Raw genomic sequence first — 20,091 nt, 5'->3', positions numbered from 1 at the left:
TGACTGAAATAAAGAATAATTTACAGAGATCCAGCAGCAGACAAGAGGATCCCAAGAATCAAGTCAAAGATTTGAAATACAAAGAAACAAAAAATACCCAACCGAAAAAGAATAAAGAAAAGAGATTCCAAAAATATGAAGATAGTGTAAGGAACCTCTGGGACAACTTCAAGCGTACCAACATCAGAATTATAGGGGTACCAGAAGGAGAGAGAGGGCAAGATATTGAAAACCTTTTTGAAGAAATAATGACAGAAAACTTCCCCTGCCTGGTGAAAGAAATGGACTTACAAGTCCAGGAAGCGCAGAGAACCCCAAACAAAAGGAATCCAAGGAGGACCACACCAAGACACATCATAATTAAAATGCCAAGAGCAAAAGATAAAGAGAGAATCTTAAAAGCAGCAAGAGAAAGACAGTCAGTTACCTACAAGGGAGTACCCATATGACTGTCAGCTGATTTCTCAACAGAAACCATGCAGGCCAGAAGAGACTGGCAAGAAATATTCAAAGTGATGAATAGCAAGAACCTGCAACCAAGATTACTTTATCCAGCAAAGCTATCATTCAGAATAGAAGGTCAGATAAAGAGCTTCACGGATAAGAAAAAGCTAAAGGAGTTCATCACCACCAAACCAGCATTATATGAAATGCTGAAAGGTATTCTTTAAGAAGAGGAAGAAGAAAAAGGAACTCTTACCATTTGCCACAGCATGGATGGAACTTGAGAGCGGATAAATACCACAGGATCTCACTCATTTGTGGAATATAATGAACAACATAAGCTGATGAACAAGGACTGATCCAGAGACGGAGAGGCATTGATTGGACTGTCGGGACTTGGAGGGAAGGTAGGGGAGGGTGGGGGTAAGGGGGAAAGATCAACCAAAGGACTTATATGCAAGCATATAGGCCTAATCAATGGACATGGACAACGGGGGGGTGAGGGCATGAGCGGGAGTGGGGGGGTGGGGAGTTGAGGGTAACGTGGGGACAAGGACACATATGTAATATCTTAATCAATAAAAAATATATGAAAAAAAAAAAGATACCAATGGCATATTTCACAGACCTAGAACAAACTCTCCAAAAATTCATCAGGAATAAAAAAAAAAAAAGACCCCAAATAGCCACAGCAATCCTGAGAAAGAAGAACAAAGTAAGAGAGATCTCAATATCAGATATCAAGCTATACTAAAAAGCCATTGTTCTCAAAACTGCCTGGTACTGGGACAAGAACAGACATATAGACCAATGGAACAGAACAGAGATCCCAAAAATTGACCCAAGCCAATATGCTCAATTAATATTTGACAAAGGAGACAAGAGCATACAATGGAGTCTACATAGTCTCTTCAATTAATGGTGTTGGGAAAATTGGACAGATACATGCAAAAAAATGAAATTTGAACACCAACTTACACCATACACAAAAGTAAACTCAAAATGGATAAAGGACTTAAATTTAAGATGGAAACCCATAAAAACCTTAGCGCAAACCCCAGGCAACAAAATATCAAACATTTGTCATAACAATATCTTTACTGATATAGCTTCTAGGGCAATGATGGCTAACCTATGACACGCATGTCAGAGGTGACATGCGAACTCATTTTTTGGTTGATTTTTCTTTGTTAAATGGCATTTAAATGTATAAAATAAATATCAAAAATATAAATCTTTGTTTTACTATGGTTACAAATATCAAAAAATTTCTATATGTGACATAGCACCAGAGTTAAGTTAGGGTTTTTCAAAATGCTGACACGCCGAGCTCAAAAGGTTCGCCATCACTGTTCTAGGGCAATGGAACTTAAGGAGAAAATAAACAAATGGGACTTCATCAAAATATAAAGCTTCTGCACAGCAGGAAAAACCATCAACAAAACAACAAGAAAGTCCACTGCGTGGGAGAACATATTTGCCAATGTTATCTCTGATAAGGGTTTAATCTCCAAAATTTACAAGGAACTCATACAACTTAACAAAAGGAAGATAAACAACCCAATCAAAAAATAGGCAAAGGACCTAAATAGACACTAATTGAAAGAGGATATACAGAAGGGCAAGAATCATATGAAAACATGCTTAAAGTCACCAATCTTCCAAGAGATGCAAATCAAAACAACAATGAGGTATCACCTCACACTTGTCAGAATGGCTAACATCAACAAATCAACAAACAACAAGTACTGGCGAAGATGTGGACAAAAAGGAATCCTCGTGGGAATGCAGACTGCTGGTGGGAATGCAGACTGGTGCAGCCGCTGTGGAAAACAGTATGGAGTTTCCTCAAAAAATTAAAAATGGAACTCCCATTTGACCCAGTAATACCACTTCTAGGAATATATCCCAAGAAATCAGGAATACCAATCAGAAAGGATATATGCATCCCTGTATTCATGGCAGCACAATTTACAATAGCTAAGATTTGGAAACAGCCTAAGTGCCCATCAGCAGATGAGTGGATTAAAAAACAGTGGTACATCTACACAATGGAATACTACACTGCGGTAAAAAAGAAGGGATTCTTACCATTTGCAACAGCATGTATGGAACTGGAGAGCATTATGCTAAGCAAAATAAGCCAATCAGTGAAAGATAAATATCATATGATCTCACTCATTTGTGGAATATAGTGAACAACATAAACCGATGAACAAAAATAGATCCAGAGACAGAGAAGCATGGAACTGTCAAACCTCAGAGGGAAGGCAGGGGAGGGAGGGGTAAGAAATCAGCCAAAGAACTTGCATGCTTGCATATAAGCATTACCAATGGACACTATCGGGGTGAGGGCATTTGCTGGTGGTGGGAGTGGCCAGGGAGAGAGGTCAATAGAGGAAAAAATAATAATATTGTACCAGCTATGTACGAGCCAAGGAGGGTACTTGAAATATTAGGAGGACCACTCTGTAAAGTATGATTGTCTAATCACTATGTTGTGCACCTGAAACTAATACAGAATAATATTGCATATGAACTATAATGGAAAAAAAGATGGAAAATTGTATGTCATATGTTTTTCATCCTCATAATAAAAAAAAGAAATATTTAAAAAGTAAACTAGAGTGTCTAGTGATACATATTGAGTGATAAAACTATAAAAAGAAAAATGCAAAGAAGTCACTATATATATCTAAACTAAAGTTGGGCAGAAGTGCATTATAGTTGGAATAGAACATAATAGAAGGGGCTTCTCGGTGACTATTTCTTGAGCTGGGTGATGCTTACCTTATAATAAATCCTTAAGCCATATATTGATTTGGGTGATTTTCCATACCTGTCTTTTATTTTACAATAAACAGGGTTTTAAAAATAAACAGAGTTGACATACATAGGATTAGATAAAGTTTAGCCTCCCTTTTTTAGGAGAGGAGGTTCAGTAGAGTAAATTAAAAGTCAGGAAATTGAGAGAGATGACAAGATATTGCAGGGAAGGTGGAAAGTAAAGTGAAGTAACATAAAGGAAGTTAAATGTGATGAGAATAAAAAAACTTTTCCAAGCTCACAATTTTGTCTTGCTCAATTCATACCTCTTTTCAGAATCTATTGTGCTCCATAGGGCACTGCCATAGGAGTCCTAAAAGTGCAATGATGCTTCCCAGCCACCTAGGGGATAGTTTCTGACTATCTTTCATTTTCTAGATATCAAAATAATTATGCATAAATGAAAATAAAAATGTCAATAATATTGAAACACATTTTAACTGAATCATCTTCCATTGGTTTCCAAAGAAGCAAAATAATCCAGAATTTTTTAACAAAGGAAATCAGTCCAGTTCATACTGAAAACTAAAAGAAACCATTTTGAGATTCTTAAGACAGTATTTCCAAGTTGCAGCATACTACAAACTAACTGAATTAGAAATAATTTGTCCTGAATGTCCAAGTACTCAAATTTATCTCTTTGAATTGTTTCATCCCTTCGTCTCCCTTTTTTTTTGCCTCTGATACTCTTTTCTGTGCTCCACTGACCACCATTCCAAACTTGGATGGTAACAGAAAAGAGATGGGAGGGGAGAAGAACACATGGCAGGTTCACGAGCAGAAGTGTGGCTCAAATGAAAATATATTTTAGAAATAGTTGTAAAGGATGTATTGAGGAAGGAAGGGGGGAAGGAGGCAGATGCATAGAGAGACCAATGTAAAGGATAATCCAACTGGGCCAAAGACCTGGTTTCTTAGAACTAGGCATCATTGTTGTGGTTTTAATTTGCATTTATCTAATGATTAGTGACGTTAAGCATCTTTCCATCTGTCTACTGGCCATCTGCATGAACTATTTGGAGAAGTGTCTATTCAAGTCCTTTGTCCATTTTTAATTGGATGGCTTGGTGTGTGGATTTTTGTTTCTTTTGTTTTTTGCTGTTGAGGTTCTTTTTGTTTCTTTGTTAAATTTATCTTTATTGTTGAAAGTATTACAGATGTCCCCCTTTTTTCTCCCCGTTGACACCCTCCTCCCACTCTGGCCCCCTCCTCAGGCCTTCACAGCACTATTGGCTGTGTCCATGGGTTATGTATATAAGTTTTTTGGTTAGTCTCTTCCTGCCCCCCCCCACTCCCACCTTCCCTCTGAGATTCGTCAATCTGTTACTTCCATGTCTATGGATCTATTTTATAAGTTCTTTATAAATTTTAGATATTAACTCCTTAACAGGAGTATTGTTGAATATGTTCTCCCACTCAGTGGGCTGTCTTTTCATTTTGTTGATGGTTTCCTTTGCTGTGCAAAAACTTTTTAGTTCGATGTAGTCCCATTTGTTTATCTTTTGTTCTGTTTCCCTTACCTGAGGAGATATATCTAAAAAATATATTGCTACAATAAATGTTCAAGATTTTATTGCCTATGTTTTCTTCTAAGACCATTGTGGTTTAGAGTCTAACATTTAAGTCTTTAATCCATTTTTAGTTTATTCTTGCATACAGTGTAAAAAGATGGTTGGTTTAGCTTCATTTTTTTGCACATATCTGATGAGGTATTATAGAATTACTAGAGGCTCAATGCATGAAATTCATGCAAGGGGCTTGGCCCTCGCAGCCACAGCAGCTGCCTCAGCCTTCGCAGCCCCAACTTCGTCCAGAAGGTCATCTGGAAGGATGTCCAGAAGGTCATTTGGCCATCTGGTCTAATTAGCATATTACACTTTTATTATTACAGATACCCCTGAAATCTGTATAATTTTGTTAACCAATGTCACCCTAATAAACTCAATAAATAAATAAGTAATAAAGTTACTCACCAATTGTATAACTAAAAAACAAGACCTAGACAAGATCAGAATAGACTCAGCCAGTATCCAGACCCATGTTTCCAAAATATTATGACCCAGATGAAGCCATTAGAGAGAGCGAAGAGGGTCCCTTTCAATCTAGCATGAGCTAAGTTTAGGGATGTTTAACCAGCCCTTTCCAGCTTTCCCAGACATAAGAGAATTTGAAAGGCATCTTTGTGAATGATATAAGCTAAAAGGAGAAATTGTGTTAAACACATAACTAATCTAATTGTAATATTTCTTTAATGATTAAGAGGCTCTTTAATATGTAGCAATAACTAAAACTCATCATTATAATCAATTATCACTGCATTTGTGATTTACAGAAATACTATTTGAAACTCTAATAAAGAGAACTCTGAGAAAACAACTGTACACTGAAAACACTTCAGTACGCTTCCTTTATTCATCTTTCCTATCTTTTTTCAGACAAAATTAAATTATTTACTGAGAACATGTCTTCCAAAGCCAGTAAAATGATACTTAAAAAGCTTAACAACATTTTCAAAATCTAGAACATATGCTGTGTATAAAATACATTTGGTCCTACGTAAATATATTGAGCACATTAATAAATGCCCCTTTTGAAAGCTCTTCACTCACAAGGACTTTAAGTCATTTTTCAAAAAATAAAAGACTACCAGGAATTTTAAAAATAAGCATAATTCAGCCTTCTCCAAGTTATTTTGACCTGCTTCAAGGTTAGTTGTTCTTATAAAACATATAAATATGCATATCTTGTCTCTGAGTCAGGTTCATTTCAATGTCCTGAAGCAAAAGGAAATAGGAAAGTCATAAGAGACTTTCAGGTATGTGTCCAAATGAAACAAATACTTTCTATAAATTAAGTGTTTTAATATTTTTCAATGCCCAGACTGCATTTCTATCTGGCTACAAGATATCTATATTGGCTGCAAGGCTTGACAGCAGCCTGTGCAAGCTGTTTTCACCAGCCATTGTGTTTAATCCATCTACGTGCAAAAGCTGAACCCTATTGGCTCCACAGTGTTTGCAAAAACAAAGTGTCTTTATGTGGAAGTCCAAACAAATATAATTCTATTTTACACACTTTACTAATAGGGCAGAATTCAACTGGCTGACTATTATCTAGGACAATTTTTTCTTTAAATATCGAGTTCATGACAATATTCAGTTTCTCCATCAAAGCATAACATGGAAATAAAGGAGCAGGAAGTTACTTTTAAAAATTAAAAAGAAAAAAACTTACACTGCCAATTACCATATTTAGAGGGCTCATCCTATTCAGGAGAGAAGTGGGCTCATTAATTTAACTTTCTCCTCTAATTTCAGTATATTTTTAGCATTGATTTACTAGCCACTGAGATTAAAATTGAAAAGTTCCCTTTTCTCATATCTTAATAAACTAAATAATTTTATTATTTTAAGCCATATTTCCAAAGCTACTGAGAAGGGAACAAAGAAAAAAGAAAAGAGGGAGGGAGAGAGAAAGAGAGAGAGAGAGAGAACCATGAAAACCTTTCTTACAGTGACATGAAAAATACATCAATTCAACAGCCTTATCAAATAGGATAAAGCAAAGATATTATTTGCCACACTGAATATCATAAGTGCTCAAACACCAAGTCCAATCTTTGTTTAAAGTACTGTTGTTTAGTTTTCTCACATTCCACATTGAAAAATGCTATAATATCCAAGAGATGTATGCTGCACACAGGCTGGTAAACAGGATAATTATCCAACTGCATGTAAGTCATTTCAGCTGCAATTTCCGAGCCAGTGAGCACAATAAAAACGGGCTTCTGGTGATTTGATAAATTATCAGACTACGCTCAGGCCTTGCCCCTATACTAATGTGGCAGAAACACTAGCGCAACCCAGAACAACATACATCCAAAATATGTATTGCTTCCTTTTTTCACAAAACACCAGGTGATCTCCCATATTGTAGCCAATATGTAATATTGGATGAAGTACCTTCAACTGTTCACTTCAAATAAGAAGCTGAATGGCTAGTCTGGAGTAGCCAAGTATGCTGACCCAAGTTGAGCCCATTGTTCTCCTCTAAATATCCTATATAATAAAAGGCTAATATGCAAATCAGCCAAATGGCAGAACAACTGCTCACTATTGAGGTGCACTGACCACCAGGGGGCAGACGCTCAACTCAGGAGGAGCGCCACTCAGCCAAAAGTCGGGCTCATGGCTGGCAAGTGCAGCGGTGCTGGCAGGAGTCTCTCCCACTTCTGTGGCAGCGCTAAAGATGTCTGACTGATGGCTTAGGCCTGCTCCCCACGAGTGCACGAATCTCGTGCACTGGGCCTCTAGTATCCATTATAAAAAAAGTAACAATAATTTTAGCTGAACATAATTTTTTCACACTAATTCAATTCAACAATATGTATTCTATATGCAATATCCTGTGCTGGGCACAATAAGAAATTCAAAATAAAACACAGTCTTTAAAAGCTAGAGTAGAAGGCCAGAGTGTACTATTCCAGAAGGCAAATGATAAAGGATCCAGCTTAAATTATTTTCAGTGAACAATGACATAGCAAATTAAAGAATCCATAACTTCATGAATTCTAAAATCTCATCACTTATTTATTATATTTTCTATTTATAAATAAAAAAGTATTCTGTAAATGAAAAGTGAAAACGTAGTATGTACAAAATTGAAGTTTTTAAAAACATTATTAATTAGAACTACAATGCAGATTTATTTCATGAAATGTATAAACCAGTTGGTAAGTCACTAGGTCAATTCGATGGAGATTTTTAAGTGCAAACAAAATAACTCCAGAAATTTTATCTTAAGATTCAACAATACAAGGTGGGGCACTGTATGGTTGAAATTCTGAGAAGGCCAGTCTTTCCACATGCACATCATTAAAATAGCCTCCAGGGAATTCAGTCACCTAAGAGTATTATTGCATTAAGAAAATTCTTCCAACAAAAAATGTCATTCTATAGCTATGAACTTGGTATCTGCCTAGATCTCTAATCACCCTTACTCATGCTTAATTCATGCTTAAACATGCTTAATTTTAAAATTTAAATAATTCTTATAAATTTTAAGCACTCCACCTTCAGCAAAGGAACCAAAAAGGGGCTACTCAAAGCTATAAGTACATTGTTTAGCAACTACACTAAACCTGAGCATTTCTTCCTCAGAAACAAACCTAATGTCTGGCAAGAAAAGGAAATGCAATCTAGGAAACAAATCATGATAAATTGCTTCCATTCTTTAAGCAAGAGCATTAATCTTGGAAAATTAATTGACTAATTTTATCTTGCAGAGGAACTTTTATGTTTGTCAAAGAGAGAAGATCATTTCATCTGAAGGGACAAAACAGTTATCTTTTTTAATGTTAAAAAGACATCCAACTGACCTCCCCCAGGATGGATAGTGTTAACTGGTGAGTCTGTTTCCTGGTGTAGACAAGTACATTATCCATTAAATTACTTTTTGTATGAATTCAAGGTATATGTACACTTGTTCAGTCCTCCAGTGAAGACAGTCTGAGTGCACTTAATGTCATTTACATCAGTAACAGGCATTGGGACAGAAGCATCCTCTTGTAAAGACAATATCGGGCTTAACAATTATAATTGAACAATCATGAAAAATTTTCGGTTTCAACATGATGCTGAAGTAACATCTCAATAACTAAATTTTCTTCACTGAACCAAAGAAAAGGAAAATGTGGATTATTGTCAAGGTTATTCATCAGCCTTCCTGGTGTGTTGCTTCAGGGTCTTAGTCTCCACTGATTGGTCAGCACCAGGGGAGTGGGTCATTAGTCAATGCAGCTGACCTTGATGTCAGCCATAGCATCGTTTCTCCAGATTTTGCTGCTTTTCTGGTCCTGGAACTGAAAGAAACACAGCTTAGGCCTAGATCAGTGATGGTGAACCTATGACACGCGTGTTAGAGCTGACACACGAACTCATTTTTTTGGTTGATTTTTCTTTGTTAAATGGCATTTAAATATATAAAATAAATATCAAAAATATAAGTCTTTGTTTTATTAAGGTTGCAAATATCAAAAAATTTCTATATGTGACACGGCACCAGAGTTAAGTTAGGGTTTTTCAAAGTGCTGACATGCCGAGCTCAAAAGGTTCGCCATCACCGGCCCTAGATGCTATCTCCTTAATGTTTAAGGGCGTGCTGCTGGGAGGACTTCTAGTTTTGGCCATTGATAAGCACCTGGGACTCTTGCCCTGGTAACCTTATGTACCTGGCCCATCTTTCCTGCTCTGCTTATGCCTGTTTAGCTGCCTGCTGAAGGATTGTTGATTTTAGAAAATGAAAATTAGAAACACACTGACAATGTCTTTTCATGTAAAAATTTGTTTAAAAAACAGATTCCATGATGCAAAAAATTCATCTAATTTGGTATTTCCATAATTATTTTTAAATAAAGAAATCAAACTCATATAAAGTAAATATCTGAATAGAAAATGGGTTTACTATTAACCACAAAAGTAACAACCAAACTTTGACAATTCCAATCATGTGTGGCTTTTTATAATTATAACTAGAGGCCCGGTGCACAAAAATTCATGCACTCAGGGGGGAAGGGGGGGTCCCTCAGCCCTGCCTGTGCCCTCTCGCAATCTGGGACCCCTCGGGAGATAATGCCCTGCTGGCTTAGGCCTGCTCCCGGGTAGCAGAGGGCAGGCCCAATCCCTAGGAGCAGCCCCTGGTCGGGCTCAGAGCAGGGCCGATTGGGGAGCTCGGGCGCCGCCCCCTGTCATGCACAGAGCAGGGCAGATTGGGAGGTTGCAATGCCACCCTCAGTCACGCTCAGGGTAGGGCCAATTGGGGGGTTGGGGCACCGCCCCCTGTCACACACAGAGCAGGGCAGATCAGGGGGTTGAGGAGCTCCCCCCGTCACACACAGAGTAGGGCCGATAGGGGAGTTGGGGCACCGCTCCCTGTCACACACAGAGCAGGCAGATCAGGGGGTTGAGGAGCTCCCCCCGTCACTCACAGAGTAGGGCCGATAGGGGAGTTGGGGCACTGCCCCCTGTCACACACAGAGCCGTAGGGCGATCAGAGGGTTTGGGCGCTGCCCCCTGTCACGCTGATCCCTGTGCCGGGAGGTCTCTCTGCTCCGCTGATCCTGGTGCTGGGAGGCCTCGTGGCTCCGCTGATCCCGGTGCTGGGAGGCATATTACCCTTTTACTCTATAGGATAGAGGCCTGGTGCATGGGTGGGGGCCGGCTAGTTTGCCCTGAATGGTGTCCTGGATCAGTGTGGGGGTCCCCACTGGGGTTCCTGGCCAGTCTGGGTGAGGGGCTGAGGGCTGTTTTCAGGCTGGCGGGTGACTGAAGCTCCCAACTGCTCCTTTTTTTCTTTTTTTTTCTTTTTTATTCTGGGCCAGCTTTAGCTCTGGCTCCAGCTCTTAGGCCTTGCTGCTGAAAGCAGGTATCTGGTTTGTTTGTGTTCTACAATCGAAACACAGTATCAACTCCAGCTCTGAGATCCGGGCAGGCTGAAAGCTGGTTTCTGGGGTTTTGTTTAGCTTCTATATTTGTTACAATGTTTCAAACTGCAAGCTCGAAGGCCAGCAAGGCTGGCGGGGAACATTGGAGTCCTCTGTCACTGAAGCAAGCAAGCCTCATGTTAGCTTCCAGCTGCCTGGCTGCCAGCCACCATCTTGGCTGGCAGTTAATTTGCATATCACCCTGATTAGCCAATGGGAAGGGTAGTGGTCATACGCTGATTACCATGTTTCTCTTTTATTAGATAGGATTAGCAAATATTTGATCATAACTAATCTGTGATAGAATAATAATTACATTGTCCAAGAGCTTACTTTTAAAAATTAATAAAAAACACTAATGTGATCCTATTGACAGTGATCAAAAACAAGCTTTCATACCTCGGACTTTGTGAATGTAACATGGTTGGGAATTACTCTGATAAAAATCAAATTTGCCCAAAGGCATGCTTAATCTAAACATGAAATGTCTCAAAGCTGAACAACTATGAGTTAAGCCAAAAATAAAGTAACTCAAGTAGAGAGTAGCCTACTTCTTCCTTAAAGAAACTTAGAAAAATCTAATTACTAATCTGTTTCAACTCTGAGGTTTTATCTTTAATCCACTACAAGTTAAAAGGCAATGCATCAAAACTGTAAGCCTGTGGGGGAAACGTTGCCATGGAAAACCACCTGGTTTCACATCCATATATTTAAAGCTTTGCTTTTATTCCTGTTTCTCTATTTTTATCCTCTAAGACTTGCTACACTGGAGACTTATGCATACTATATTATTTCAGTGACTTTTGAAAAATCACAAATAATAGACAGTTGGTTAAAACACATTTAATGACCTTACTACTAAAGAATGTGATTGTTTGGAAGACAGATTTTTCCCTGTAAGTATGAGGAGGGGAAAGGATAAGATAAAAAATAATAATAACAAGATAAGTAAAAATAAGAGAAAAGAAAGACATAAATAAGAAAGGTCTGTAATCTTTGGCCATACAATCTTTCTAGCTTTATCAGCCATTTCTCCTCAAAGTATGCCCTGCATTCTCTGATACAGGTATGGGACATTTCCTCATGCTTTCCCACCTCTGCACCTCTGCAGTCTCTGCTGATTTAAATGTCATCCATCTTAGACTCAGCAGAAATCCCATTTCACTAATCTCAATTGTGCCCTAAAGCCCCAAACACATATCCAACCAGATGTTCTCTCTTTTCCTGAGCCTTTTGACCTTCTATTTCTATCATTGTCACAGAAACCTTCAACCTATTATGGTGTGTACTACAGATATATATACTTGCCATACTCCCACACCCAGAGACCACCAACTCCTAAGGCAGCGGTCAACAGTCATGGTCATTTTTGTATCCCTGCAGTGATTAGAACAGTGCCTTCCCAAAGTGATTAAAGAACAAATAGTTGTTAATTACTAAACTTCAGTTTTGTTTCCACTCTCTCTTTACTTTCATTTTTACAATCTGTAAAAATGGTTTGTTGTGTGTATTTTGTGCTTCTTTATAGCTTTCTCCACTTAGACCCATTACAAAGAACTGGCAGAATCTTAGCCACGTTCTTTACAATTTGGAACTCTCTTTCCTTCTCAGTTTTCAGGAATCACCAGCATCATGACAATAGTCCACCATTAACGTAAATGTAATTCTACTTTTTTTAGAGATAAGTTCTGTGAAAGCTTTTTCTCAAACATTTTCTCCATAACAATAGTAATTTTGTTGCTGAGCAGGGGGAATGGGAAGGATGTCTAGCCTACTCTTCCCACCACTGCTCCCAATACACTATGAAACCTGTTCTTACATTAAAGCAAATGGTGTAAATGAATAGTGAAGTATTGGGGAGAGTATGTAAACTTAAAGAATTCATGCCAAAACCTACTTTCCTCCAGTGAAAGCACACTAGAAATTTTTAAACTTTACCATGGTTGTATTTGTACACTACTGCATTGTACATTAGCACACTGGCTAACAAAGGCCTGTTGAGAAGGTATGTAAGCCACATGTTTAAAGCCAAGAACTGGCAGTCCCAGTACCACATACTAGTAAGTAGCCCTTTTTGTGTACACAAAAATCTCAAGGAATAAAATCATTGTTCACCTAAATCACAAGGTCCTTGAGGACTAGGACTATGTCTTTAATCTGCTTGTCTCTTCCAAGGCCCAGTAGAATATCTGGTACTTTTAAAGACCAGTGAATAATTAATGGAATATATATATATATCCCTAACTGACCAGTCGATCCTTCGACCAGTTAACTGTTTGACCGGTTGCTATGATGCTCACTGACCACCAGGGGGCAGACACTCAATGCAGGAGCTGCCCCCTGGTGGTCAGCGCACTCCCACAGCGGGAGTGCCACTCAACTGACTGTCAGGCACCAGACGCCAGGCATGAGTGGGAGTTGCGCGGTGCCCAGCCCAGGCTCGGGCTCCTCCCCAGCTGCCTGCTGCTTCGTACACTACTACATCCCTCAGGGGATGTCAGACTGCCGGTTTCAGCCAGATCCCCACAGGCCTATGGGGATGGGGCCAAAACCAGCAGGCCAACATCCCCCAAGGGATCCCAGATTGTGAGAGGGCACAGGTCAGGATGAGGGACCCCACCAGTGCATGATTCTATGCACTGAGCCTCTAATAAATTAATAAATAAATGAATGAATGAATGATTCGTGTTATTTTACTACATTATATGCTTCATAATTCCTTAGCACTATTAACAAATATCAAGGGTCAACTTTTTATTTTCTCTCATGCCTCAGTCCATTCATGATGCTACAACAAAATACAATAAACTGGGTGGCTTATGACAACAAACTATTATGTCTCACGGTCCTAGAGGCTGGAAAGTCTGAGATCAGAGCGCTAGCAGGGTGACATTTTGGTGAGGGTCTCTTTCTGGTTTAGCTGGTGACTTCAACTGCATCCTCTAAACTGGAAGAGCTAGGGATTTCTCTGGAGACTCTTTCATAAGGCACTAAATCTCATTTGTGAGGTCTCTGCCAAAGGCCCCACCTCATCTTTGGGGGTTAAGATTTCAGTATATGAATTTGGGGTGGGGGGAACAAGCATTCAGACGACAACACCAGGGATACTTTCAGGCACTGACTTTTGTCATGGTTACAAGCTTTTAGCCAACATATGGAAGTGGGAAAGTTGATACTTAGTGAAAACTCTTGGGCCAGATCATAATATTTCACTAAGTCAGCATCTCCACCTACAGCTTGGCTGGCCTCTAGGTAACCTGGGCCAGAGTATATCCAACAGCGAAACTAAATTGTTTAGGTTTCCATCTTCCCAACTTGTGCACAGACCTAACAAGCTTGAGTCACTAGAATTAGCCTAAACATGAAAGATTCAGACAGAGCAATCCTTTTTCCAGTCCTCCTTCCATTGTGACCCTAGTAAGCACCACCTGGAATTACACCTGGCTTCACAGCTCTCTCTGTACAATGCTGGACCATCTGGTATTCCTCTCAGGCTGCTCATTTTATTTTCTCTTCTGAAACCTATATCCTTGTAATAGCAAGATTTTTAAACTGAAGGACATTTCTATAGAATGAGTCTTTCAGCATAACATCTAGTTTAATAGCTTACTTCTAAGGAAAATAAAAGTCATAGAAAATAAAATGTCAGATTAACTAGATCCATAAGGCATCAGCAAAATTAAATTTTTATGAAGAGCAATGTGAAAATGTGTCACTCATTATCTGGGAAAAGGTCTCTATAATCTAGAACACTTTTACTTAGCAATTTATTTTAATGACCTTATTTCTAAATGGACCACTTTATAATGTATATGGAAAATACTTCCAAAAGTATCCCAGTAGTTACTAAGTTACTTTTTTTTCTTATTTTTAATTATTGCTATGACTATCTTCAACCAATTTAAAGTTTCACTATAAAATTACATGGTTAGCATTAGTAGTAGACATAATATATATGGCTCAAAAACAAAATATAGGTAATCTATTTTTCTGATTATATATTTGAAAGTAAAATGTTGAAAAGCTGAACATACATAACTTCAAAGTTGTTTCATCCTCATAAGAATAAAAACTAATAAATAGCTATATAGCTACTTAGCTATTATATATAGCTACTAGTATATAATAATAATAATAATAATAGTTCTGGTACTACTGCCCTTCCAGGTCCAAGCATCATGGTGAAAAAAAAAATCCTTCCAGGCATGTGGGAATGTCAGGCATTAATGACAGGTGAAAGAAATGCCATATGTCCCAAGAAACTATAGAATTTCAGACTTGTCCCCTTCCCACCCCCTACCTATGGGTGTTGAAGCTCTCTCTAGTCCTTAAACCTCTGCCTGCAGGGCTCAATATGCACTGGGCGCCAGATAAAAGGAGGCTGTCCTACTCTGCATCAGCACTTACGTAGCCTCCACAACCCTAAGCCTCCAGTTAAGAGTGAGAAGAGGAAGAAGTGGGATGCAGAGAGTAGTAAATGAAAAGGTAAGTTAGGCTGGGTGAAAAATCACTATGTGAATGTACAAGTTCCAAGCCACTGGTAGCATAAGAGGTCCCTTAGTTCAGAGAGTAAGAAGATTTGGGTACACTGAGGAAGATTTGGAGCTGGCTAAAAAACCTCCCTCTACAGCCACACTAAAATCAGGTCCTTTTCCCAAGGGCCAGAATCAGATTACATTGCAGCTGAAATTATATTTCATCAGAACCATATGAAAGACCCAATTCAGTGAATAGGAAACTGTCTATATATGGACTGTATGTTGTATGAATGTGGGGGTTGTGTAAAAGATAAATGTTAAAGACAAGTAGTACAAACCATGCACACCTCCAACCATCATTTACTGATTGTGTTTTTATGAGTTTCTAACATGGGCAAGGCATTTTTCAAAGAACTGAAGATGGATCAGTGAATAAAACAGATGAGAAAAATTCCTATATGGTTGCCATTAAAGAGTATCTTTTAATGTTTACTTTTAAAATCAGAGAGAATATAAAGAGTGATAGAACTCATTGTTCTCCCCCTTCTCTAAGAACAATTTTCCTTTCTCCATTTGATCCATGAATCCTTCCTGACCACAGCTAGCCAGAAATGTCCAAACTTTTCTGGGATCCAATAAACTTATACTCTGTTCTTCTCATTTCACTCTTAGCATATGCTTCTTCATTTTTGTTTTTCACTTTCTTATGCATGGGTCTTATAAGCACTGTGAGGTCAAGACTTCTAATTTGTTGTTTAACCCACACCCCCAACTCCCAGCTGGCATAGAGTAGGAGATTCATAAATGTTGTTGACTAGTGAGAATAAATTAAAAGTAAAATAATAATATATTCCAAAGACTAATTTCCTGTAATTCAGGATTTGCTGGCACAAATTTGTTGGTCCTTGACTAAGTCTTATCATAAATTAAATAATTAAGGGTCAATAGATTTGATCCTAATGCTAATCTATCAATCAGAAGAAAATATTAAACATTTTTTAAAGAGCTGGTTCTAGTCTTAACTCTGATACCAACTTTTGGAAGCTCAAGCATGTCTCCACATTCATGCTAGGTATGCCAAAAATGAAAGGCCCTAATGGCCCAGGTTGGGTCATTTATCGGGGTCATGATTGCAGTAAGCAGCCTTGAAAAATGAGGTAATGCCTTTCTCCAGTAGTGAATTCCCCCAGTCCCGAGCTCAGTGTTTTCCGGTAACACAACTCACTGTGTGTGCAAGTGCTCATCTGGGCCCACCTGCACAGGTCTCAGGGAACATAGAGAAACAACTCACATGAACATGAAATGCAGGCTATTTTTTTTTTTTTTTGAGTAATGAAGTATTTTGTCTCTGATGCAGCAGTATCATGTCTTCTACCAACATCTGTGAAGTGGTGGGACATAAGCTTGTTAGCCTGAGAGTTGGGTAACATTTTAGACTTTTCACAGTCCCTGACAATAACTAGTGGGGTAACTTTTAGTAAGTCAGTCTCTCTCTCTCTCTTCTTACCTTTTAAAATAAGGAATTTGAATGAGATTACCTCTCAAATTGCTTCTAAAAGTTTATCCTTCCTTTAACTGGAGGAGGAAATAGCTTAGAAGAGGATGTAGTCTTCCTTCTACTTATCTCCACCACCTCTAACTTTAGAGATAAAAATGGAAATATTTTATAAAATTCTGTTTGCTATTATTTAATCCCAAGGAAGTTGGGGTGGGTGGGGAGGGAGAGCATGTATGATGCTAAATATGGAGAACTTTTTCTATATTACTATTGATATAAGAATATACTCTTAGAAAAGGAGAAATAAAATCACTGATCATATAGTATTTGTCAGTAATGTTTTTAATCCCTAAATATCTTCTGTCTCCTATGTTAGTCTAATATTAAGTAAGAGCCCTTCTGTATTCCACAGAGATATTTACTACTAAGCAAATACCTCTCTGTTTTTTTGTATTTCCCACCTCCCTGACCTTTAAGAGCCGGTAGATAGCTTCCTCTTCCCCTTCTGAAACAGCTATGAGGTCATACGCTGAAATAGTGACATTATAAGATGGAAGAGCCTAGGTCAGCCTGGGTCTGTTAATAACTACATTGTACAGGGCCTTATGCTTTTTGGACATCCAGTATTAGCAAGTAATAGATCAGTGCTGTGTTAAGCCACTGATATCTCAGAGTGAATTTTTTAACACAGTGAAATCTATCTAATTAATGCAGAATTCCTTCCAGGTGATGTTATGTTACTGTGTTGCCATAATAAACACTTAACATATGTCACTGGCCTAGTGGTCACATAGCAGAAAGCAAGGAAACTGATATCAGAGGCTAAAAATATGGTCATCCTTATTCTTCATTGGCACAATATTCGGTAAGTAGTTACATGAAGTAATTTGGAGAACAAACAACTGAGTACTGCACAGGGAGCTCTAAGAGAAGAGGTTGGGGAAAAATTGTGTGTATGTTGGTTATTTTTCATCGAGTCTGGCATGTAAATACCAGAAAAAAAAGATAATAATATCAGGAAAGAATTTACTGATTATAAGAAGATATGAAAGAGAAAATAGAATGTCCCAAAATTCAGGGCCCTATCTATAATAATAAAAGCGTAATATGTTAATTAGCCAGGGCTTCGAGGGAAGCTTGGGTCCTGGGTGCCAGAGGGAAGCCGGTGCTGGCAGCTGGGGGAAGGAAGGCCCACTCTTGCATAAATTTTGTGCATCAGGCCTCTAGTTGGTTATATAAGCCAATTGCTTTTAAAACCTAAACTATAAAAGATTAAAAACTGATCAAATAAAGCTCAATAAAACCTATGGATGGATTAAAATGCTTCAGGGGAATAGCAGATTAAAAGTATAAAAGCACTTATTGTTCTAGATGGATTCAATGTATTTACCAACATTAATTCAAGTAAAAGAGAGTTTGTGATGAATATGTGAGGAAAGAAAAGCAAAGAAATATAGCAGAAAAGTCCCAAAGATAACTGTCTGTTCAATTACCAGATTATATCACTGACTCCATTTAAATACAAGTTTATTAAGTGTTCAAGAGAGTTTTACCAAGCAGCTTTTTGTCTCCTCAAGTCTCTGCTTGGTTTGGCCCCCTTGCCTCCATTCCAACCTCCACCATCTCCATAAGGGAGACCCGGAAAACCTACGGTGTCTATCCCTGGCCCCCGGGCCTTCAGCAGCCACTCCTACTCAAGTGGGCCCTCACCTGCATCAGCTCCTTGGCCTTTTTCTGGGTGGGCATGGCTCCCGGATTGCCTGCGCACCAACACGAATCGGAACAGGGGCTATGGCGGGGCTGGGAGCATGGGGAGCATCGCAGTTGTCCAAGTGAAACAAAGCATGCTGAGTCCCCTGAAGCTGGAGGTGGACCCCAGTCTATGTGCAACCAGGAGAAGGAGCAGATCAAGAGCCTCAACAAGTTTGCCTCCTTTATTGATAAGGTGCGGAGCCTGGAGCAGAAGGATAAGATTCTGAAGACCAAGTGGAACCTCCTGCAGCAGGAGAAGATGACTCACAGTAACATGGACAACATATTCAGAGCTACATCAACAACCTTCCATGGCAGCTGAGAAACTGAGGCTCGAGGCAGAGTTTGGCAATATGCAGGGGCTGGTGGAGTACTTAAAGAATAAGTATGAGGATGAGATCAACAAGAGCACAGAGATTGACAATGAATTTGTCCTCGTCAAGACGGATGTGGATGAAGTTTACATGAACAAGGTAGAGCTAGATCCCACTGGAAGGACTGACCGTTGAGATCAACTTCTACAGGCAGCTGTATGAAGAGGAGATTTGTGAGCTGCAGGTCCAAATCTCTGACATGTCTGTGGTGCTGTCCATGGACAACAACCACACCCTGGACCTGGAGGCATCATTGCTGAGGTCAAGATCTAGTCAAGATCGCCAACTGCAGCCAGGCCAAGACCAAGACCATGTACCAGGTCAAATATAAGAAACTGCAAACGTTGGCTGGGCAGCTCTTGGATGACCTGCATCACAGGAAGACTGAGATTTCTGAAAGGAACTGAAACATCAGCCCACTCCAAGCCGAGATTGAGGGCCTCAAAGGCCAGAGGGCTTTCCTGAAGGCCACCTTTGCTGATGCCAAGTGTGGGAAGCTCAGGCCAAAGTGGTTGAGCTGGAAGCCACTCTGAGGGCTGCCAAGCAGGACATGGACCAGCAGCTGTGTGAGTATCAGGAACTCATGAATCTCAAGCTGACCCTAGACATGGAGATTGCCACCTACTACAGGCTGCTGGAGGGCGAGGAGAACCAGATGGAGTTGGAGTCTGGGACGCAGAACATGAATATCTATACCAAGGCCACCAGCGGCTACTCAGGAGTGCTGAGCCCAACTTACGGGAACCTCAACTATGGACTGGGCTTCCAGGCCAACTTGGGTTCTGACAGGGGTATGACTCCTTCAGCTACACCAGCACCAGCTCCTCCAAGACAGTGGTTGTGAAGGAGATTGAGACCCTCCAAGGGAAGCTGGTTCCTGTGTCTGATGTCTTATTCACATGAAAGACTACTGCAGACCCTCCTGTCCTCGAGCCTGTGGGAAAGGAGCCTTGCAGAGGAGCAGTGGACACAGGAGACCTGCCTGAGGCTCAGCCCCAATCTTCAACTCGCCCTTGGGGTGAGGGAGTTTACTGTCTGGGGACTGCCTCTTACCCATGCCCCCAACTAAAAGCCAAATCAAGTGTTTTTTCCAAAATAAAGTCTCAACTGGCTCTACCAACCCCAGAGAAAGAGAGAGAGAGTTGTACCACCAAGAAAACTGCAAACTTGTGACTATTAGTGATATAAACTGATTCAGTCTTCCAAACTTCAAGGGATAGGAGTTAGTCTTCAAAAGCC

At 39.5% G+C, this 20,091-nt stretch overlaps 1 pseudogene; it reads left to right on the top strand.

Annotated features, from left to right (window-relative positions):
* Window positions 1–19,755, top strand: part of LOC118667970 — an 84,860-nt pseudogene extending 65,105 nt beyond the window's left edge.
* Window positions 19,756–20,091: the final 336 nt, after the last annotated feature.

This window comes from Myotis myotis, unplaced genomic scaffold, assembly GCF_014108235.1.
Source record: "Myotis myotis isolate mMyoMyo1 unplaced genomic scaffold, mMyoMyo1.p scaffold_m19_p_1, whole genome shotgun sequence".
NCBI classification, from domain to species: Eukaryota; Metazoa; Chordata; class Mammalia; order Chiroptera; family Vespertilionidae; genus Myotis; species Myotis myotis.
The sequence above is the reverse complement of the archived record's forward strand: the minus strand, read 5'-3'. Positions and strand labels throughout refer to the sequence as shown.